Genomic DNA, 23,116 nt, shown 5'->3' with positions numbered 1-23,116 from the left:
ACTTGTTTGATCAGGAAGTCATTGTGGTGGTTAACAAGTCCCATCACCAGAACGTCGGGTCTGCAGTCTGAGGAAAGCAGCTGCTTCCATTCATGATCCGTAAAAACCCCAATCTGGCTCAGTTTGCCTTCACAGGGGCAAACTGTTCCCACAACCTCTGTTCTCCAGCTGCTTTGCTCCCAGTTGTGGGCAGCTGCCCTCCCTTGGCCTTGTTCACCATTCGGGCTCCCCAGATGTTAACTTGGGCGGTTCTGCCCCCAGGATGTAGCAGCATCTTTGTTTAAACACATGTAAAGAATGATGAGATCTCTACTCCCTTAGGAGAGGGTAACAGAATTCCTCCAGGAATAAAACTGTAGTTATTTAGAAAGATGCCTGCTATGGTCTGAATGTTTGTGTCCTCTCAAATTCATATGTTGAAATCCTAACACCCAAGATGATGGTATTAGGAGAAGGTGGGAGGTGATTAGCTTATGAAGGTGGGGCCTTCATGAATGGGGTTAGTGCCCTCATAAAAAAAAAAAAAAAAACCCAGAGAGATCCCTTGCCCCTTCCACCATGTGAGGACACGGTGAGAAGTCTGTTTATGAACCAGAAAGCAGGTCCTCACGAGACACAGAATCTGTGGGTGCCTTGATCTTGGACTTCCAGCCAACAGAACGGTGAGAAATAAATTTCTGCTGTTGATAAGCCGTTCAGTCTACGGTATTTTGTTATAGCAGCCCAAATGGACGAACGTAACACTCCACTAAATCACAGCAGCTAGGAGATGAGGCTCAAGGAAATTGGGCGGGTACAATTTGTTCATTGCCTTGGGAAAGGAGGGAGGAAAGGATTGATAAGAGTAACTGCTGAATGAGTCGAGTACTTAGTTTGTGCACTGCACCCATGTTACGTGCTTTACATACATAGACATATTATCCCTCTTTAATCTCTGCAGTATCTCTTTAAGGAAAGCACTACCATTATCACTGTTTGGCTGGTAGGAAAGCTGAGGATTCCCGGGTTGAGAAAGTGCTTGAGGTCACGTGGCTGGGGAATAAGGAGCCACAGCTTGGGCGCAGGATCCTAAGCACTGCTTCTCCCCGTTGACCTTGCTGCCGGCTGATGGACTGTCATTGTTTGTGTGCGAGCTGGCTGTACAGCTACCTCCTCTGGGAGACTCGATGGCTCCATATTTAAGGAGCAATCACGTCAGGCCCAAGCTTGTACTGGGGAGGGGAGGATGTGGAACAAGGGGGCAGGGTGCGGGATGGCACACAAACAAGGCAGCTGATGTGCTTGCCATTTTCCTGAGAAGTGAAAGAGTGGGTCGAGAACAGAGTCCGGGAGCCCATTCTCCAACCTTAGGACATTTTCCCTTAGTCACGGCACTCAGAGGAACAAAAAAAAAAAAAAAAAAAAAAAGAGGAGAGGAGGCCAGAAGGCAGGGGTCGAGGTTGATGAAAACTGAGCTTGGGAAGGGGTTACCAAGAGCGCGTCCTGCAAGCTGTGGTCTCCTCCTGCTCACCTTCTCATCAGACAGTTGTAGATAAACAGTGAAGGGAAGTGGTCATCAGAGATGTATCTGGGTCACCTGGGGCTTCTGTGATTCTCATGGGGTCCCCAGGTCAGGGAGACCATCGGCCTGGGGAACCTCAGTGGCCTCATTTGAGAGGAATGAGTTCTCTTAGCAAGAACTGCAAGACTGTGTTGGGGGGAAGCAATTATGTTTGCAAGTTTTCTGAGTGTTGAGAGGGCAGGGTGAGGGTTGGCTATATGTCAAGTGAGAGATCTGGAGGAAGTATAGGAAAGAGCCAAAAAAAAAAAAAAAAAAAGAGAGAGAGAGAGAGAGAGAGAAGAAGAAGAAGAAGGATCAATCATAAAATGAAATTCCGGAGGCTGACTTGGATGCCAAAGACGGCACATTTTTTTGCCAGAGGAAAACATTCTTAATACAGCTCTGGGGATAGTAGTTCCCTGAGTGATACAGATTAGTAATCAAATTATTTTTGAGGCTGATAAGCCCATCGACAATGCTGGCACTCGGCCCCATCATCTCACGGACGGGGTTCGGCAAACGCCTTCTCTTCTCCATCGCCTCAGCCCTTGTGGATACATTTCAAGAACCGGGGGCCAGCGAGGGCCAAAGTAAACAGGTCTTGGTTTGTTTTGGTTTCTCTCAGACACTCATTGTGATTCAGCAGACATGGATTGAACTGGTCCTCCACAGACCCACTGAAGGGGACATGGGCACCATGCCTGTGACCTCCAAGGTTTATAGTCTAATTGGGAAAGATGATGTTATGGTCTCAATGTTTTTGTGCCTCCCCCATCCATACGTGGAAGCCCTGATCACTAATGGGACTGTACGTGGAAATAAGGCTTTTAAGGAAGTAATTAAGGTTAAATGAGGTCATAAGTGCGGGCCTTGATTGGTTAGAGTTAATGTCCTTATAAGAAGAGGAAGAGAAACCAGAGCATGCTCCCTCTCTCCCTCTCCCCACCCCACCCCCGTACACACACACACACACCCACCAAAGAAAAAGCTTGAGAGGACATGGCAAGAAGGTGGCCGTCTCCAAGCCAGGAAGAGAGCCCTCACCAGAAACTGACTGTTCTGGCAGCCTGACTTCAGACTCCCAGCCTCCAGACGAGTGAGAAAATAAATAACTGCTGTTTAAGCCACCTGGTCAACTTTGTTATGGCAGCCTGTGCTGACTCAGAGGGCACACACATAATAAATGACAGAATAAGGCAGGAGGAAAGTGCTATCAGGGTCAGGAAGACGGCTTTGGGGACAGAGAGGATGGTGAGATGAAGCCAGCCTGAGGGTGCGGAGGGGAAGGGCTCCATGTCGAAGTCCATGGAGACACGGTGAGTATTTCAACCAGGGTGGGCATCAGAACCGTTCTGGGAGCATTAAGGCCAAAACAGAGCAAAGCCAGAAAAGGAAGAGATGCCTGCCTGGGTCTGACTGCAGACAGACACAGGAGCTCCCAGGGTCTCTAATACACACCCCAAGTAATGGAATCGGTGCTACACAGAGTGTGGTCCCTGGACCGCCTGCATTACCATCACCTGTAAACCTGTCAGAAATGCAAAGGAAGTTGGAGCCCAACGTTTGACAGTGGAGAAGCACCACCGTCAGCTATGCTGGAGGATCTAGATTGCTTCTGCCCTGAAAGTTCTCCAAAGCGCATGCGTCCTGGGGTCAGGAAGTCCCCTGCCCACTCGTCTCTTTCAGCGGCTGATGAGATTTCTATGTCTTGTTTTACTTGAATCCTTCCGGTGCCCCTCATTTTCACAGGCATTGGAGACCATCTCTAAATTAGCACTTTTTCCTCAGCTCTTTTCCCCAAAACCTCCTCCATCCGAACAAATGTCTACTGAGCACAAGTTTCATATCCTGACATTTGCTGGAATAGGATCGGGAGACATAGGGGCATGAGACAAGGTCCCCGCCTCACCCCAGTCCACTGAGCAAGGCATGTACTTGTGAAAAATAAATTTATCTCACGACAACATGTGCGTGGCATAAGTGGATGGTAACAGCCAAGAGCTCTGGGAGGAGGGGGGCTCGGGGAAGGCGGGGTGTGAGCTTCTGTCCTGTACCAAGTCCCTTTCCCTCCACCAGAGTCTTCTGGTCCTGAATGCCTTATACACCCCGTAATACCTGTGGGATACCCTGTTCCAACTGGTGGGGCAAAAAAGGATGCCTGGCTGGCCCCCTGCTTTGCGGCAGGCGTCCTCTCCCTAGATTCCCCGTTCCTGTAGCTTGAACGCTGTCTCCCCCACCGTACGTCCCCACTGAAGGCAGGCCAGTTCTCGTTGCCCCGGCCAAGCCCCTCTCTGTCTTCTCTGCCCCCTCCTCACTGCACGTGGATGTCCAGGGGAAGGAAGCAGGAAGTAGGCTGTTCCTCGGGGCCAGCCCTCGCCACAACCCTCTCTGGCCAGCCAGCAGTGTGGGTAGCTGCGACACCCAAGCTGACGACAGGAACTCCGGGCCTTTGGCATGACACTGCTGGCAGCCCTTGGCCACACCCCAGAAACGCCTGTCTACGGGTCTCCGAGCCAAACCCTTCTCTGTGCTTGGCACAAAAGCTGCTCTGACCCGGGGCCAGAGTTCTCTTTTCCAAAACAAAAATCTGACTCGCTTCCCTGCTTAAATACTCCTATAGCTATACATCCTATAGACAGGCTCTCATCTATCCTGTCACTTTCTGTTGCTAGAGAACAAAGTCCAGCGCCGAGCGACCATGATAAAGGGCCTCTCTGCATCCTTCCAGCTTTATTCCCACAACCATGCTGCCAGATCCAGCCTCCCTGAGCTGTTCACAGCTTCCCAAACAGGCCACACTCTTGGATGCCTTATCTTTAAATAGGCTGTGCTCTGTGCCTGGCAGGGCACCTCCCTGCCCTTTCTCTGCATAGCACACTCCTATCCATTCTTCAAAACCCTTCCCAGCATCACCTCGTCAGTAAAGCCTGGTCAGCCTCCCCCTGGTAATGTTGGTAGCTCTGGGCTTTGTGCCTGTACGGTGTTTGGCCATCCTCTCGCAGCCCATCTGGTTTTACTGTGGCTCTTTCATCTTGAGGATGGTCTCTTGCTCACTTTAGTATCCCCAGCAGCTCGCCCAGCACCTGGCCCAAGAGAGGTGTTAAATGATGCAGAGCCGGACTTCAGATTCACCACGTCACAGCCACTGCTCCGACATCCTTAAAGAAGGAAACAGCACTTCAAGGAGGAAGAATACAGACTCTCCTTCCTTGAAGAGGTTTAATACCAAGAGAAACATTCGCGTGAGTGGTGGTGGGGACAGCTTAGACTCAGGGCCGTCGTGGCACAGGAGGAAGGCCTAGCTGTTACTGTCACAGGAGAACGCTGGGACCCCGCCTAGGAACGCACTCAAGGGGTGGGAAGGGACTCAGACTTTGCCTGATATACCAGACGTGCCCCCCTACTTCCCTTACGGACCACCACCCATGAAGGAAGGGGTCCAGCCCCCACCAAGGCTTCCCTTCACCGTCCCTCCCTCCCCGACCCCCACCTCCAAACATACACGCTCCAGCGGAACCGGGATGATCGTGCGGGGTCCAACCTCCCTGAGCTGTTCACAGCTTCCCAAACAGGCCACAGTGTGGCTCCCCGCTCTGTGACTGTGGTGAAGGTCTTTCTAAAGAGCAGTCTCCTCCGTCACTTATGTCCCCTCCAGGGTCTGGGCCTCTAAAAGCCACCTCTCGAGCCTTTGTCCATGTCTGTCACTTCTTCACACGTCTGGCCACAGCTTCCACTCTGGTCCTCTTGCCTGCCAATCTTCATCTTTCCTTTCCTCACTCTTACCCCAAACTCAGGAGTGCTGTTCTCCAGCTCACATGTGTCTTCTTAAGAGAAGACTGGAGGGGAAGTATGGACGGGGCAGTCCCTCTCGGAGGAATTTGCTGGTGAATCACTAGGGAGTGTGATTTCTGAGATGGTCAGACTGTCCCACTGCCGAGAAGGGAGGGGGCAAGGCCTCCAGCGCCGGATACCCCGAGTCCTCACGCTAGTGGGAAGGCAGCAGTGGGCTCGAGGCCTGAATGGGGCAAACCCAAGAAAAGCCTTGTACCACGTCATATCCCTAAAGGTCCTGCTCCAGCAATTTATAACCCTCAACCACGCAGTCATGTTACGTGGTCTTTGCGTTTCTCAACCACTTCCAGAAACTGGGCAGACTCTGGTTCTCCCATTTTAGAGAAGATAATAAAGACTGTCCAGACAACAGAAAATATAGTATCTTGTTTCCAACTTGTAACTACAAGTCTGTTTTTTAAATAATTTATATATGGTTCTACAGAGTCTAAATGAAAGACCAGTGCTGGTTTTCTCCATGGGAATAAAGAGGAAATAAAAAGGGACAGATTGGTATGGCTGCTTGATTGACTGTCTCACCAGCTTGCACTCCCTCCTTGGTTCATTCATTCATTCATTTATTCCTAAAGTTATTCGTCCATCCATCCGTCTATTTTCAATATCATATATGCTCTTCCCCTCCCCAAATTATCTGTCACAAAACAAGAAGTTTATATTCTAGCCCTTTTAGAATCTTTCATTGTATGGGCTGCTCTCACGATTACCCTATTTTGAACAAAAATATACGGCCTGGGAAAAATTATTAGCCTGACATCACTACAATAAATGCTAGTTTGGGCTGCGTACAAAGGTCACCTGATAGAACTGTTTTTTTAAGAAAGGAAGCACGGTACTATAATATAGATTCAGTAACTTTGCTTGGGGGCATAGCCTCACAATTATAAGTGCTGAATTTTGTAAAAGATCATTTTTCAAAAAGCAATGCACTAAGTAGTTATACTGTAGACATCAAAAGGAAATACCTTCTACAGGATTTGATTAAATATTTTTCCAAAGTGACATATGAATGGCCAATAAGTACAAGAAAAGATGCTCAATATCATCAGTCATTAGGGAAATGCAAGTGAAAAGCATGACAAGGTACCACTTCATGGCCACTAGGATGGCTAAAATCAAAATTACAGACAATAACAAGTGTTAACGAGAATGGGAACGATCACACATCGCTGACGGGAGTGTAGAAGGGTGCAGCTGCTACGGAAAGTTTGGCCATTACTCAAAATGGTAAACACAGTTATCCCATGAGCCAGCAATTCTACTGCTAGGTATGTAACTAAGAGAAATGAAAACATATGCCTGTGCAAAAACTTGTACATGAATGTTCCTAGCAGCATTACTCATAATGGTCAAAAAGTAGAAACAACTCAAGCGTTCATCAACTGATGAATGGTTAAGCAAAATGTGGAATATACATACAATGGAATATTAATTGGCAATCTAAAGGAATGAAGGACCAATACATGCTACGACGTGGATAAACTTTAAAAACATTGCGTTAAGAAGCCAGTCACAAAAAGACCTGCAATGTTGCGTGATTCCATTTATATGAAATGTCCAGAATGAACAAATCCAAAAAACAGAAAGTAGATTAGTGGTTGCCAGGGACTGGGGGGAGGGGAGAAGGAGGACTGACGGCTAATGGGCCGAGGTTTCTTACGGAGTGATTAAAAAAAAAGTCCTGCAATTAGATAGTGGTGATGGTTGCACAACTCTGTGAAGATACCAAAATTCACAGGACTGTACATTTTAAAAGGATGAATTTTACGGTATGTGAATTCTATCTCCAAAAAGCTGTTATTAAAAAATATAAATAAACACTTGCTGGGTTAATAAGAAATAGCAAACTCTCTTTAGACTGTAGGGACGATGATATAAGCCAGAACACAGATGATTCAAAAAGGGGTTCTAGCGATGAGAAGGACACTGATGTCAAGATGTGAGTCAGGCGTTGGCTGTTTCATAAACAGGGAGAGTTGGGGGGAAAGCCATATTTTAAATGTAATGTATTATTTTATATAGTATGTGATTTAAAACATGCGTCGCTAAAATCATATTAAATATTTTGAAATGTTTACAAATTTACATTAGCTGCTTTTACACAATCCTCCTTATCAGGAGGCACACGTGTATATATCAGATGTCGACTGCCAGGCACCATCTGTCCCTCTGACTCTCAGTACAGACACGGTTCTGACCTCAACAGAGCTTACAGCCTAGTTCAACCGAGTTAAAACGGAGCTTAAGTTTGAGGTCATTTCTATGAAAAGTTTGTAAAACTGATTACGAAACCTGTGGGTCGTTCTTAATGTTTGGTGGGGCAGTAAGTTCCCTGGAGCTCAGATGAAAGCTTTGGACTTTCTTCCCATAAACATGTGCATTTGCTCAGAGGTGAAAATTATGCATCTTCTCCCAGGGCACTTATGTATGCAATCCCCGCTCACCCCTTGCACATACACACGCCATGCCCCAGGGTGTATTCTTTATTTTGAGATCATTCTTCACTGAATCCACTTGCATCTAGACCCATTCTCCAGTGTATGTGTGTTTAGACACATAAACAATGAGGACTTCAAGAATTGGAGGCCTGGAGAGGATCCCAGATGATCTGGTCCCCCCGCAAGGCAGGGGGGCCCAGGGGTCACTGTGGAAAGGGCAGAGGGCCTGGCAGGCACCTGCCCTCCCCGCTTCAACCCTGGCAAGATCTACTTTAACCTGGTTTACACACTGGGCTTTAACCTAATATCCATGTTGAAGAAAGTTCTCCTCTAGTTAAGAAGTCCCAAACCCCGTTATTGTAAGTACAAATGAAAACCCTGAGGCTTGAACTGGCCCACCCAGGTGACTCAGCCAAGGTTACATGGCAGGAAGGTGACAAAGCAGTGACTTCCTGGGTCTGCTCCCTGGGTAGCGCTCTCTCTGTCGCCACACCTCTCCCTGGGAGTGAACACAGGTTGGCAGCTAAGCGTTTAGGAAACAGGTACAGGAAGGGTTTTACTAGACAGAGAATCAGGTAAAGAAAGAGGGAGAAGGTTCAGAGGCCACTCTGGGGACAATGGAGGGCCACCCTCTGGACAGCTCAGAGTGCAGCCACCACGGCAAGCCCCAGGCCTGTGCACAGGTGGGTGGAAGTCCAGGTCACTAAAAACTGCCAACCTCTGCCTTGCAAATCTCTCTCCTGTATCCCAAAAGCGACTTCACCCTCTACCAAGGCTCCCTGCCTTTTTTCCTACTCCCTGTTTTTCTCCTGTCATTCAGCCTGGCCAGAAGGGGCTCCATAAGCAGGAGGATGAGGGGGGAAAAGAAGGCAAGGATCCAAAGGGTTAGACACAGGCGTAGCTCAGCAAAGGGATTATCAAGCTCCTGCTCTAAGTCACCCACTCCCTCTCTCTGGGCTCTAGAAAACCTCCACATGCCCCAAGAGGCCAGGATAGCATCCCGACCCTGGGGGAGAATGCGGTCCTGCTCTGTTGCAACTGGCTGTTGTGAAGCCCAGCACAGGGGATGAGGAAGATCACATCTGGCCCTGGGGAGCCAGGCACGAGTATGTAGGAGAAGGAGGCACATGGAATCCCCAATCCTTGGAATTTGAGGGAGTTTGGAAGAAGAACAAAAGAGTGGGAGGGGCCTGATCTGAGCCTGGGGGAGGAGTCTGACTGAAGAAGGTGGAAGGGGCTAGGTGGTCCAGGCAGGACAGAGGACTTGGGCAGAGGTTTGATGAAGACCAGTGGGCAGACCAGGCTCTAGCTGGGGTGAAGGGCTTAGTTTGGAAAGCACGGGGAAGTAAGAAGAGAAGGTAAATGAAGGTCAGATTACAGAGGGCGTTAAACAGTAAGTGCAAGGGATGTGGATTCGCCTAGAGGCACAGGAGCTTCTGAGGGAACTAGAAATAAGGAGAGGTTCTTAGGTAACGTCAGGTGATGTTGCGTAATATGGGTCAGACCAGGGTAGGGGCACGGAAAAGGAGGGGAAGGAATGAGAGGCATGAAGAAAGAATTTGCAGGATTAGTGATGGGTAAGATAAGAGCAGAGGAGAAAGGGAAGATAATTCCAAGGTTTTTGACCTGAGCATCTAGGAGAACTACAACTACATGGACAGGCGGGATGCCAGAAGGAGACGGTTTGGTGTAAGAAAACGATGAGTTTAGTTTTCAGCCTGTAACACTGAAGATGAGTTACTCAAGTGGAAACTCTTAGAGTTACTCTTACACATTCTTGGAAGTGGAGAGCTGAAGCGAGGGAGGAGGGTCAGACAGGAGGGGGAGACCAGGAGTTGTCGGAACTGATGACGGTGGATAAGGGGGCGGGAGACTGAAGTGCATGACTCTCCAGGAGGCTGCTATACAGAGGTTTCCATGAGACCTCTAGACAGGCTGACACTTAGTGCATCGCTACCAAAGATGAGGTCCATGGGAAAGGGCTTACGTATGAACTGAGAACACAGAGGAAGGAGAAGATTAAGGGGAATGACAAACTACTTACATAACCTAAACAATTTGATGCTCCCATAAACCCTACAGCTTTCAAATCCATGTAAGGACCAATTTCCACTCAGAGACCATAGAAGCCTCTGATTGACCAGCAGATATTCTCCAGGACCCACAAATCATCCCAGATTACAGAATTTATCCAGACTCTTGAGACTCCCACACGCCCCTCCTTTGAGGTCAAGCTCTTTACTCTCTGATCCACTTTATACACTGCTGCCCAAATCTGATCATGCCCCCTTCACCCAAGTTCATATCTCGAGAGCTCTCTGCAGCCTTTAGAAGAAAGTCCAGTGGCTCCCTACAGCCTTCAGCATGATGTCCAAACCCTTCAGCCACCATGCTTGAGCCTTATGTAAGTTTCCACCCTTAACTTAATTGCCCTTTGATACTCTTGGCTCCAGCCAAAATGAGTCATTCAAATCACGCCTCGCCACCTCCCTTTTATTTACACTCTTTGACCACAGCCACCGTTCCAAGTTTCCGTGGCCATACACTGGACGTCCTTTGAGAGCTTTTCCAAATGCCCCTTCCTCCAAGAAGCATTCCCAGACAACCCAGACCGAAGACCTCTCTCCGTTCTCTGACCTCATATAGCACTTTATTGGTGCCTCTTTTATGGCACCAAAAGTCCCCATCTTGTCTTACAGTTATGTATCTTTATGTATGACATCCCCAAGCAGACTGTAAACTCCCTGAGGACAGATACAGTTCCTCAAACGGGGGGAAAGGTTATATACTCTGAGTGACGGGGGGGCTGAAGGAGGGGAGAAATACTGAACAAATGCCAAGAGTGAGTCACAGGTGAGAAAACTCAGGCTCCGAGGGGTTACGTAGCTAGGCAATGCCAACCAAGGAAAAAGTGACAGGTCAAGACTCAACCCACGTCATTCTGACCCAAACTCTTCATCTTTCCAGGGATCCTGCCCGGCAGTGCTTTATGAGGCATTTTCACGTAAGCCAAGTGTTTCCCTCAATGACCCTATCAGGGATGCAGTACTATATCTTCATTTTCAGATGAGAAAAGTGAAGCGACTTACCCAAAGTCACACAGCTAGCAACTGGAAGAATCTAGACCAAAGCCGTGTCTCCTGACCCCTGACCGTCTGTCCACTCACCCAGGCGGACAGTCTGCCAGCATTGAGCTGGGGGCTTGAGAACTTCAGCTCGGGACAACCACTCACAGGGGCCTAAATGGACGTGGCCATGTTTCTGTGCCCAGCATCTGTGTATATAGCAGATCAAAGGTAAACCGATGCCGGTAAGAGCATCTTCGAAGGTGCTGGAGTATCAGGTCTCCGGTAACCTGCCTGGAGCTGGAACTGGGGGTGGGGAGAGTGTACACCTGAGCCAGGGAGAGGAGCTGGGTTCTCACCCCCAAAGCTCCGGAAGAACAAAGAGAGTGCTTGAGGCTAGGTGCGGGGGAGGAAGAGACAGTTGACATTTCTTTAGAAACCAGAAAAACACGTGATGCTCCAAGTGGCAGGGACCAGAGGAAGGACGGGTCCCTCACCGGTGGGAAATGGTACCCCTCCCCCAGAAGAGCAAAACCCGAACTCAGGGCAGAATTCCCAATGGGCCCACATGTGTCCCAGTGGGACTGCAACAAGTGGGGAGCCTGAGAGGCAGCTGGAAGACCCTTAGAGAAAGAAAGGGCATGAAACGGGGGGACTGCGGTCCTGGGGCCCTCAAAGTTGTTGGGAGAATTGGCCTATTGAAGGGGACACTAGTCCACGAGTCGAGAACTAAACCCAGCAGCAAGCTCTAAACTCCGGGCGAGTACATTCCTTTGAGCTCCTGCCTAGCGAGCGATGGGGCCAGGTTCTGCGTGGGTGGATTTCAGGGCGTAAAAAGGGAAGAAGGTGACGGGAGAGGAGGAAAATGTTAGTGAACTGTCACCAGGATAGAAAAGGGGAAGGCTCCCCTTCCACGGCCTTGGTGGTGGTTGATCTTAGCTCTAATCACGTTGACCAGCTGCGTTTAGTGCTGGGCAAGGTAAGAGCTGGGTGGGGTCTGCAGCCCATCCGCAGCCCACCTAGAGGGTCACCTGGAGACAAAATCCTGCACTCCTATCAACCCACGCCTCGTGTCTAGGTAAAAAGCGCATCGGAATACGCAGTCTCCAGCCTGCTCTCTTGATCAAACCGTCATCATGAGTAATAATTATACCTTGGGAAATGGCAGAGTGACTCAAAAGAGCTGTGCCCTGCCCCACTGCCGCCCCCTCGCATGGCTCAGAGCTTCATGCTGGGTGCCTAGAACCCCGGAAACCGAAGCCACCATTTTCCCCTGCCTGTCAGCCCTCTGAGCGCCTTCAGTGGCCATGCGGACTCCAGTGTCTGGTGGGCAGCGGTAGAAAGTCTCTTTGCTGGCTACAGAGCTAATCAGGCCAGGCTGTCACAGACACAGGGCACTGGGGGTGGGGGGTGGGGATGCAGGTTGGGGGCAAGAAGCAAATTCTGTCTTGTACATGATGCACAGGAGAAGCCCACTTCTGCCCCTCAAAACATGGCCTTTTTCCCCAGGGGGGAAAACAAAATGGCCCTTCCCCACCAGCTCAGATCAACTCAAAGTATGAACTAGAATGACAAGAAGAGCTACAGTTATTGCGTGCCTACTGTGTGCCTGAAAAAGGACGGAATGTCTTATGTACAGCCAAGGTTATTAAGCTGGTGCATAGGGCCATCTGGGACATTAAAATACTGGACTAGTCCATCCAAGCTTGTAAATGTCCCCCCCACACACCCCCACGGCCCTGACTGCCTGCCTGCCTCGTCCACCTCCCAGGTTCCCTGTGGCCCCTGGTACAGCAGGCTCAGTTCTGTTAGATCCCTGCCCATGCCTTAGTGGCTGTTGATATTTGGAATATTACTCCTGGTATAGCTTCACAAAAAGCCCTGTCATCATCTCAGAGACGAGGAAGAGAGGGCTGCACGACTTAGCCAAGGTCACACAGTGAGTCCCAGAGCCAGAGCTGGAACCCAGGCTGACTGACCAAGTCCGGGCGCTGGACCACTGGACCACCAACCACGCTAGTGTTTCGGAGACTCTCACCACTCTCTCTGCTCCTCCGCCTTTACCCTAGAACTGGCCCAGAGTCTAAGAGACATTCTTGATTGGGGAGCCAGCAAGAACTTCTGTTAATTACCACCCTTTCTGCCCAAGGACCTCAGCAATTGTCCATTTTTATTCCGGCCACCTCAGAGATCCATTCATCTGGGAGGCCAGGGCCACAGAGTCCCGAGCCTATGAGCCTTCTGGGCAGGGAGAAAAGTAGGAATAGGACACCTACCACTCGGGGTTCACCCAGGGGACGCTTCCTCCCCTCCCCTGCCTCAACTGTACTTTCCTTAACAATATTAAGAACATACGGAATGACTGCCATACCCTGGAGGGGTTACATGCAGAGGGACACACTCTTCCAGGGTCCTCCAAACAATGGGAAAGGGGTGTGAACTGTGGTAGGAAGATTTAGGCTGACACAAGTGGGGGTTTGTGTCTGTGAGGGATGAGCGATGCTGGGACAGGGGCTTCGGTCCCTGAAGATCTTCTGTAAACTGGACAGGACTAAGTCCAGGCTAGAGTTATGGGATGAATAATGGCTGCAGAAAGATCTGCTTGGTTCCAGAACGGCACCTACATCAACAGTCAGTAGGAGTGGAGTGCTATTTCCATTGAGATGGTAGTAGGTGTCCCCCAAACCCACTACAAGGGGTCTACAGTCAAATTTAGGGGATGCTAGTAAGTCCAGCGATACAGGTGTCTTTTCTGAGGAACTGACCATAGCCTTGATCATACACATACGCCGGACAAATCTCCGAGAGTGGGCTCACTGGAGCATTTCAGCAGGGCAACACCTGTAACTATCTCATGGCAGAGAGTTTCTCTGAACACTGTTTGGCAAATGCTGCTCTAAAGAACTGGGGACAAAATGCTTACCACTGGGCAGGGGGGTGGGGAGATTTAGCCACTACAAAGAGGGACCATGTGTAACCCAGTGGTTGCCACAAGGGAAACACACCTTCCATTTCCTCTTTCTCTTAACAAATTCTTAACTCCCTCCAGGTTCCCTTCTAGAAGGCCCCCTAATTCGCTCTTATAAATGCCGCCATTAGGATAAAAAAGATGTGGCACATATATACAATGGAATATTACTCAGCCATAAAATGAAACGAAACTGAGCTCTTTGTAATGAGGTGGATAGACCTAGAGTCTGTCATACAGAGTGAAGTAAGTCAGAAAGAGAAAGACAAATATCATATGCTAACACATATATATGGAATTTAAGAAGGAAAAAAATGTCATGAAGAACCTAGGGGTAAGACAGGAATAAAGACACAGACCTACTAGAGAATGGACTTGAGGATATGGGGAGGGGGAAGGTTAAGCTAGGACAAAGGGAGAGAGTGGCACGGACATATATACACTACCAAACGTAAGGTAGATAGATAGTGGGAAGCAGTCGCATAGCACAGGGAGATCAGCTCGGTGCTTTGTGACCGCCTGGAGGGGTGGGATAGGGAGGGTGGGAGGGAGGGACACGCAAGAGGGAGGGGATATGGGAACATATGTATATGTATAACTGATTCATTTTGTTATAAAGCAGAAACTAACACACCATTGTTAAGCAATTATACTCCCATCAAGATGTAAAAATAAATAAATAAATAAATAAATGCTGCCATTAAAGTCAAAACAAGGCATCCCTACTTCTTCTACCCCTGAGCTCTATTTTTCTAATAAGGTACTCCTTATAAAAATGGGAATATTGACAGCTAAATTTTATGGCACATTTGTCTATGTCAGTTGTGCTGGGTGTGTTACTTGGATTCTCCCTTCTAATTCATTCACATTTCCTTTCATCTAATTCAACTTTGAGTTATGGCCACCCCTTCCCCAGGGTCTTCCAGAGCATCTGGGAAGCACGTCATTGACAAAGCTGAAAACTGACCCCAGCTCTCCCTTTCTGCTCAGGAGCTAACCCGCTCTCTCACTAGGAGAAGGACCTCCACCACGTACTTCCCCTGCGACCTCTGAGGGCTCAATAAATATAAACAGAAATAAACGAGCCCCAAGCACTTCAGGGATGCTACTTTGGTTACCCCTGTGAAAGTGCTATGAAGATTAATATCTACCACTTTTTCTTCAGCACTCCCTGGGCAATTTACATACATTACCACGGATCCACCCCACAACCTGAACGAACAGATACTCTTATCCTCATTTCTGAAAAGAGATTCTGGGGTTCCAAGGAGTTAAGTGGTTTATGTAAGCCCTCACAGCAGGCAAGTGGCCAAGCTGGCATTTGAATCCAGGTTCATGGGGCTCCAAAGACCAAGGAATTGTCTTTCTTTTGTTTTTAAGAAATAACATGCTCAATCAGTGAAGGAGCCCCAAAGTGGAATCTAGAAGGATTGGTTACAAGATAATATGTCCTGGGCTGCGGGGGTGGGATGAAGTGGGAGATTGGGATTCACATATGTACACTATTGATACTATGTATAAAATAGAAAACTATTGAGAACCTACTGTATAGCACAGGGAACTCTACTCAGGGCTCTGTGGTGACCTAAATGGGAAGGAAATCCAAAAAAGAGGGGATATATGTATACATATAGCTGATTCACTTTGCTGTCCAGCAGAAACTAACACAACATTGTAAAGCAACTATACTCCAATAAAAATTAATTAAAAATTAATAAATTTTTTAAAATAATAAAAAAAGAAAAAAAAAAGATAATATGTCCTGAGACTGTCCCCTTGGTGCCTGGACACTACCTACCCTTCACTTCCCAGCACTGTAGCATCCTCAGCTTTCCCCTAGAGGACAGGTGCCAGATAAAATACCAGATGTCCAGTTGAATTTGAATTTCAGATAAACAGTGAATAATGTCTTGGTATAAGTATGCCCCAAAGATTGCACGGGACATAGTTATACTTGACAAATATTCATTGCTTATCTGAAATTCAAATCTGAGTGTCCTGTATTTTCATTTGCTAAATCTGGCAGCCCCGCACCCTTGAGTCAAGTCGGAGGCTGCTGGCTCTAGGGCCCAAGTGACAGGAGTTGCCATGGCAGCCAGAGCAGGCCCTTCTGGAGCCGTCTCTCCCACCTCTCCAGCTTCAACTCGCCCCTGCACTCTCCATGTGCTGAACACCCCGAGCTACTTTCAGTTTCCTGGGTTCACCCCGCTGCTTCTGGCCTCAGGTCTCAGCACTTGCTGTGCCCTATGCCATTCATGCCCCTCTTTCCCTCCTGGGCTAATTCTACCAATCCTTCAGGTCTCCACTTAGAGTCACTTCTGCCAGGAAGCCTTCCGGGACACGCTGACCAGCTCCACCCACAGCCCCCAGCACTGGGCTGGTCAGCACCTGTTCCCTCCCTCCCCACGGTACTGCTCGGGGCGCAGGGCTGGGTCCCACGCACCCTGGTCTCCCATGCCCAGCGCCAGCACCTGGTCTCAGGTAGGAAGTCAGCCAGTGCTTATTGAATGAAGGAATGAGAGCAGAGTGTCGTGCCAGAGCTGCTCTCTCCATGTGACTCCCTCCCTCCCTCCTTCCATTTTCACACACACTTTTGTCTCTGCTTCCTCTTCGCCCTCCCCGCGAGGAGTTGGGAAAGGCTGGGGTTCGGTCCACACCTGCATTCCTTGCCCTCAAGGGAGAGGCCTCCTTGGGCCCCTTCCCTGATCTTTTCGAACCAAACGTCCAGCTGTGGGTCCGGGGAAAGCTCTTCCTCTTCTGGTTTCTGAGCGCCCCCGGCGAATGCCCCCTGTGTGTCCAAAATTCGGCTCTCCTTCTCCCCTCCCTGATCCCTTGGAGAAGCCTAATTGGACTGAGCTCCAAGCATGGCGTGTGGGGAGACGCAAGTGTCAGATGGCTGACGTTTAGGGCAGGTGGTGGGGCTCGGTGGGCTCAGAACAGCACCCATATGTTGCCTGTTCACCCACCCAAGGCTTTGCCCACGCACAGCCTGACAGGAGGAGAAGGCGGCACAGAACTTAACCCTTTAGGGGCATTCCGAAGTAATGTCACAAAGACCCGGGGGGGCAGCGAGCGTTAACTTTAGTCCCCACAACACACAGGCACACACACACACACACACTCACAGACACGCACACGCGCGCATGCACACACACGCACGCACAGACTTCTGCCTCTACCCCCCTGCAGAGCCCTGCTTGCTTCCAGTCGGCGCTTGATTCAGAAGATGCCCTTTGGGGGGCGGGGAGCGCAGTGGGGTGTGCGTGGGAATGTGAGCAGGGTGGGCGAGCTGCAGGGCACGGCAGGGGGCAAAGCAGGAAGCGCAGAGGCTCTAAGGCAGGAGTTGAAGAAGTTGGATTCTGAAAGCTCTCTGGCCTGACCTTTAGAGGCAGGCGGCCTTTCTGTGCCCTCCCATCACCCTCACCCCCATCCTCCCCTGTCTGATAAGAGAACTAAGAGGGAAAAACACCCTTTCGTCTCAAATTAACTCCAAAAATGGAATCCCTCTCCCTCCGCGGAGGGCTCGCCGGCCCCGGGAGCGCCCCACGCCGCAGCGCCCGCTTCTGGGTCCGCGGCTCCCGGTCCCGTCCGGGTCCCCGCAATCCCGGAGTCACCCCGACCCTCCCGCCTCGTCCAGCCTCCACCTTCTGGCTGGGCGCTCAGCCCCGATTGCGATCGCGGGAGGGGACTCACACGGAGCGAAGCGCCGACTCCGGCGGCGGCTCCTCGGCTCGGCCAGGTGCGGCGGGGCGGCGGCAGGAGAGGGGTTCTTCTGAAGGGGTGCGCGGCGGCTCCGGAGGCCTCCGCTGAGAAACAGCGCTGACAGGTTTGTGTTTTCCCCTCTCCTTCTCCGACTTAACCACACCCCTACTGCTCTCCTCCCCACTTCCTTAAAGGGTGGGGTGTGTTGTCTGCGGTGCCGAGCGTGTGCAGCTCCAGCCTCTTACCATAAACTCTGAAATAGACGCCGCCGCCAGTTTCCGGAGCTGCACGTGCCCAGAGATGGGGGGCCATCTCTGCCACGCCCCGACCCTAGGTGGGGTCTTCTGCTGTTCTGTGCCCGCCCCCCCCTTCGTGAGCAGTTGAGCCCCCCATTCCTACCACCCCTCCCTCTTTCTTCCTGTCCACTTGGAAACTTTGGGAGGCCACACTTAGAGGCTGGCGTTTCCTCTTAGCCCCCAGGTATGTTTCAGAGCTGGAGACTCACCTGCCACGCTCTCAGCATCAGTGTCCCTCCCGGTCTCTTCAAGCCCTAAAGTGCCCAGGCCCTTTGGGGGGCACCAGAAATCAGGTGAATATCACCAGGAGCTTTAGCAGAACTGGTCAAGGGGCCTGAACGCCACGGACCAGGTCCCTGCGCTGTACCGGCCAGGACAAGAGGCACAAGAATAGTCACAGAAACTGGGCAGCCTTTCTCACTCCATCTCTACATCAGGCCACTTGGTTTGTTGCCTAAATCAAGAGGCTGGTTTACCTCTTCACTCAGGCCAGCAGGGCAGTGAGAGTCAAGGCACTTAGCAACCCCTTTCCCTATCACTAGAAAGATTCCAGACTTTCTCCTGCGTAGGAGGAGGTGAACCGGGCTTAGCATAAGGTCAAAAAGCTGGTGTGTCAGTGTTGCCCCACACCCTCAGGGCTCCTTTCCAGAGTCCTCACCCCAAACTTCTTCATTCTGTATCCTGTGAAGGGTGGGGATCTCCCACGGTTCTAGAGGATGCTATTCACAAAGACGTCTCTGAGGATGGTGCCCCCTGGCGTTGTGCAGCCACATGTGACAGCCCTGCATACACTATACCCACCCCCAGACTCTCTCACCCCCGACCCCAAACTCAGCAGACGGGTCACCCCAGGAGAAAAGCCATGTCTAAATGCCAACCACTGTGCTAAGGAAGCACTCAGTTAACATTTCATCTATGTTTACGTTTCCTTTAATTCTTCCCATTTTCTGAAAAGAAAACCGAGATTAAAAGATTAACATGTCCAAGGCCACAAAATCAGAAAATCAGTGTTCCTCCAAGTACGATCAGTGGACTACCTGTAGCTTTTAAAATGCAGATACCTGGGACTTCCCTGGCAGTCCAGTGGTTAAGACTCTGAGCTTTCAATGCAGAGGACACGGGTTCGATCCCTGGTCAGGGAACTAAAATCCCACATGCAACGCGGCCAGAAAAAAAAAAAAAAAGCAGATACCTGGATGCCACTCCAGGTCTACTGAAAATCAGAATCTCTGTGCCTGGGGCCCACTCACTCACTCAGGGTAACTTAGAACCCACATGACGGAGCTCACGAACACGACTGCTGGAGCTCTGACTTGTTCATCCCGTCCACCGATCAGCCACGTTCTCAGCACCAGGTAATGCCAGGGTCTGCAAAGCAGTGAGAAGACATACAAGTAGGTATCGAGGGAGACCTTGGCTAGGGCTTGGGCGACAAGGCAAGTCAGATGGGGTAAACTGGAGTTAGCAGGGGACATATGTGGGAAGATGAGGCACTCACCGACCACTCTGTGAGGAAGATTGTCAGAGGGTGTCAGCAAGCAGGTGGCCCATCCGTCTTTCTGTGCACGGGAATGAGGCGAAGAAGGTCCAGCAGTGTGAAGGTTGGGGACCTGCGTGAATTGTGGAGAGTCTGGTGCCAGGTGATTACAGTGGGAACTCAAGAGCAAGGCGACTCCAGACTGGTTTAAGGAAAGGTGAGTTTGTGTATGCTGCCTTCATGTGGCCAAATCCATGAACTACATTCTCACTGGGTCCTAATTCAGGGAAAGAAAAGTTTTCAGGTATTCAAAATGTTGAGGTTGTTGAAGTCTTCAGCAATCTTTTTGCAGCTCCAAATATCTAGCTCCTAGCATCGTAGCATCATAGGTTTTACTTATGAAAGAGACCTTGAGAAACTCCCTGCAGTGGATGACTCCGTCTTCAGGTCTTCTTATGCTCTGTCCAGTGGTGCCCGTGAAAGGCTAAGGTGACAGGGTCAAACATCTCTGCCTGTTACTTGCCTCTAAAAAAAACCTATCAGAAACACTTCCAGGAGCCTAGAACTCTATATAAAGGCTCTTAAAAATTCTACCCATGGCTCTTTGTGGGTTGGGATAGTGACCTATGCCAGTGAAGAAGAAAAAAATTTCCCTTCTATCTACTTCTGTCTGTCTCAAGCCGAGACAGTGCAATTGTGGGAAGCCCTGGTTGGAGGTGGGGGGAGAAATGTGGGGCTGGTTCATCAGGAGAAGGAAACTATAAGAAAAAAACACTTTGAATTTTCCATTTAAAGGCTCCACCCTCACCCCAGGTTCAAGTCTTCAACCCTGAATCACATGGCTCCCCCAACACAGTCCTTTCCAGTGTTCCCCATGAGTGTCAGTAACATTATCCCAGGAACCAAGTGTTAAATCCTGAATCACCTTTGACTCTCCTTTATTACCCCATAGCCATTCTATCTCTAGGTTCTGGGAATTCTTCCAAGCATTTTTCCTACTCATCATTTTCTTTCAAGTCCTATTGCCCCTACCATGGTTCATGGTCTGTTTGTCTTATGCCCAGACTTGTGAAAAGGGTTCTCCTAACCTGTCCCCCACTCCCATCCCAAAAGGAGCTGGGACTGGAGCTCGGTAAAGTGGTCTGAGCTGGTGATGAGCTTCTGGTTGGCCTCTGAAACCACAGGAATGGATGAGATGGTCTGGGGCAGAGTAAGAGGGAGCAGAGATCTTAAGGTCAGGCTCTTGCCAGGAGCAAACTTAACGAAGAGGCAAAAGTTGGATGGGGCAGGCTGATGAGTGAACTGGAAGTGAAGTCATGGAAGCAGCATGTCTTGGCTGAAGGAGGACTTGAGAGATGCGGGTGATTGAGGGGGCTGTGGGTTGAAAGAGGGCTGTTTAATCATTTGTTTAAGATGCAGGTTTAAATGCACATGGGAAGGATCCAGTCTAGAGGGACTATGTGACCTTGGGCAGGTGAATCCATCTCTCTGAGCTCATATCTCCTAATCTAGAATAGAAAACTAAGGACTACCTGCTCTGCCTATTTCACAAGGTTAAACTCAGAGCCCCTACCCTCCTTTCTCCATGGCAGAGGCCTCAGAGAAGGGCTAAGCCATCACTGTGTCCAACATCAAGCATCAGACTACAGTGATTTCCTCTAAGATGTCCTTGGTAACGTTGCTGAACAAGTTCAAGTGCACCTGCACCTCTGGTTGCCCGTTTCTGAAAATGGTTCTTGCTACTGCCAGCCCTGTGACTGTCAAATACAGCAGTCATCCTCCTTATCCCTATAATATTCTTTGATATTAAATCTGCTTTGTCTGATATTAATAGGGCCACACCAACTTTCTTTGATTCGTGTTAGCATGGTATATCTTTTTCTATCCTTTTACTTTTAACTTACTTGTAGGCTTATATTTAAGTGGGTTCCTTTTAGGTAGCATATAGTTGGGTCTTGCTTTTTTATCTCATCTAACAATCTCTGCCTTTTATTTGCAGTAGTCACTTTCTAGTCATCTGCTTTAAAAAGGAAAAAAAAAAAGCCGTTCTTCTTTCTTCACCTAGGAATATTTTTTTTTCCTAACACGACACTTAATAAAGAGTTGTCATTCCTTACATAAGTGTACATGGTGATAGCAGGGGGGTTGGAAATGTGGCAGTGCCTGGCAAAGACGCCTGGGGATGGGATGGGATGGGGCAAGTTATAGCAGTGAGAACTGCCGGTTGAGTTTTGCAATAGTTTAGCTGGTATACAGAGGACCTGAACTTCAGGGCCTCCGAAGAAGGTCCTTTCTACTGGAAGAAGAAACAGGAGGTGGTGACACATTAGTTACAATCACCAAGACTTCTCTTTCCTGGTCTCTGTATCTTAATCACCCTCTTTCCTGAAATTATGCAAAGAATTAAAAAAAGTTCAGAGTGTCTGAGCTGGTAAGAATTTGGAGCAATTAGTCCAATCTTTCCTTCTACAGTTGAGAAAAAGGAAGTAAGGAAAGTGAAATATTATGCCCCAGGTCTTGCCCCTGGCTAATGGTGGTGCTTGGAATAGGACCAAGTCCTTTCCAGATTTCCAGAAAGACTGGAGGACCTTACTGGTTTAATGTTAACCTTTGTATTCTTAAAGGAAAAAAAAAAAAGATCCATTTGTTAATTTCTACTCTTTACCCTTGTTTTGATTTGTGGCCCTACTCAGAGAGTTGAGAAAAAAACCAACAACAAAACAAACAAGGGACATCATAAGAACAGAATGAAACACCCATACAGCAAAACAGATTCGCAGAGCAACTGGGACACATAGATAAAACAGTGAAAGAAAGTGAGACTAGAAGAGACAAGATTTTCCAGGGAGGTGCCTGGCATGTGGGGTTATTAGCCCCATCTTGTGGCCTTTTCGGATATTGTCTCGAAGGTTAATTTTTGAACCAGTAAGCCTAACAGGAGACCTACTTGCTGGGTGAGTAGACCTAGCACAATGGGCCTCAAACTTTAGTGTACCTGAGAATCACCTGGAGAGCGTGTGAAAAATGCAGAGTCCTGGGCCTTTCCCCCCAAAGAGGCAAGTAGATCAAAGAATCTGGACTCAAGAATCTGTGCTTTTATTTAGAAGGCTCCCCAGGTAACTGCAGGAGGACCACTGATCATGTATAAGAAACACTCCAGAAAGCAATAACACTTAGTGGCATCCATCAGCTTGGCATTGTGGGGAAAGGCCTATTCTGAGTAAAAGTTTGGAAGGAAATTGTCTAGATTTTAGCCTACTTGCAAGCTAACAAGTATCAATGGAAAAAAATGCTGCGTGCTGTATCAGTAAACAAAGGATGTTGCAGCCATCAAGCCATCACATTAACGCTACCCCGACCTAGCAGTCAACTGCTGCAGCCACTGCCCCCCTCCCCCCAGTGATGCACCCCGAAGAGACTCAGGATGAGAAAGCACAGGATACTGGCCTCAGAGAGCTGAGGTGCAGATCAATTAGCGAGCCCAGACTCTTGCATCTTCCCATACAGAGAAAAGTGCTAAATTTCCTAACTTGAGATGTCTGGTTTTCTTTAACAGTAATCTTTTCTTCAAGTTCCGACTACCTGGTCTTTGTTGCAAAAACTATGTATCCTGGATCCTCTCCTACCTCTTTGGAGCAAGCAGTCCCTCAGAGCTGAAGTCCTCGGTTTTGTCCGCCAAATAAGATGTAATTCTCAACTTTTAAGTTGTGCTTTTTTTTTTTTTTTTTTCCCCTAGTCAACACAAGTTAGCGTGCCACAGTTTCAGGAATGCTGGTAGTTG

The 23,116-nt window shown here is 49.1% G+C and overlaps 1 protein-coding gene across 3 annotated transcripts in view; it reads right to left on the bottom strand.

Annotated features, from left to right (window-relative positions):
• PTK2B (protein tyrosine kinase 2 beta) overlaps positions 1 to 17,695 on the bottom strand; it is a 125,603-nt gene extending 107,908 nt beyond the window's left edge. For all 3 annotated transcript variants that reach the window (XM_081238482.1, XM_081238484.1, XM_081238483.1), the window contains exon 1: positions 17,554 to 17,695. The gene's annotated coding sequence lies outside the window, so the exon portion shown is untranslated. The remainder of the gene's footprint in view (positions 1 to 17,553) is intronic.
• Positions 17,696 to 23,116: the final 5,421 nt, after the last annotated feature.

The sequence above is a fragment of the Mesoplodon bidens genome (assembly GCF_964165515.1).
Source record: "Mesoplodon bidens genome assembly, chromosome: 6".
NCBI lineage: Eukaryota > Metazoa > Chordata > Mammalia > Artiodactyla > Ziphiidae > Mesoplodon > Mesoplodon bidens.
This window is presented reverse-complemented; position numbering and strand designations above follow the sequence as displayed.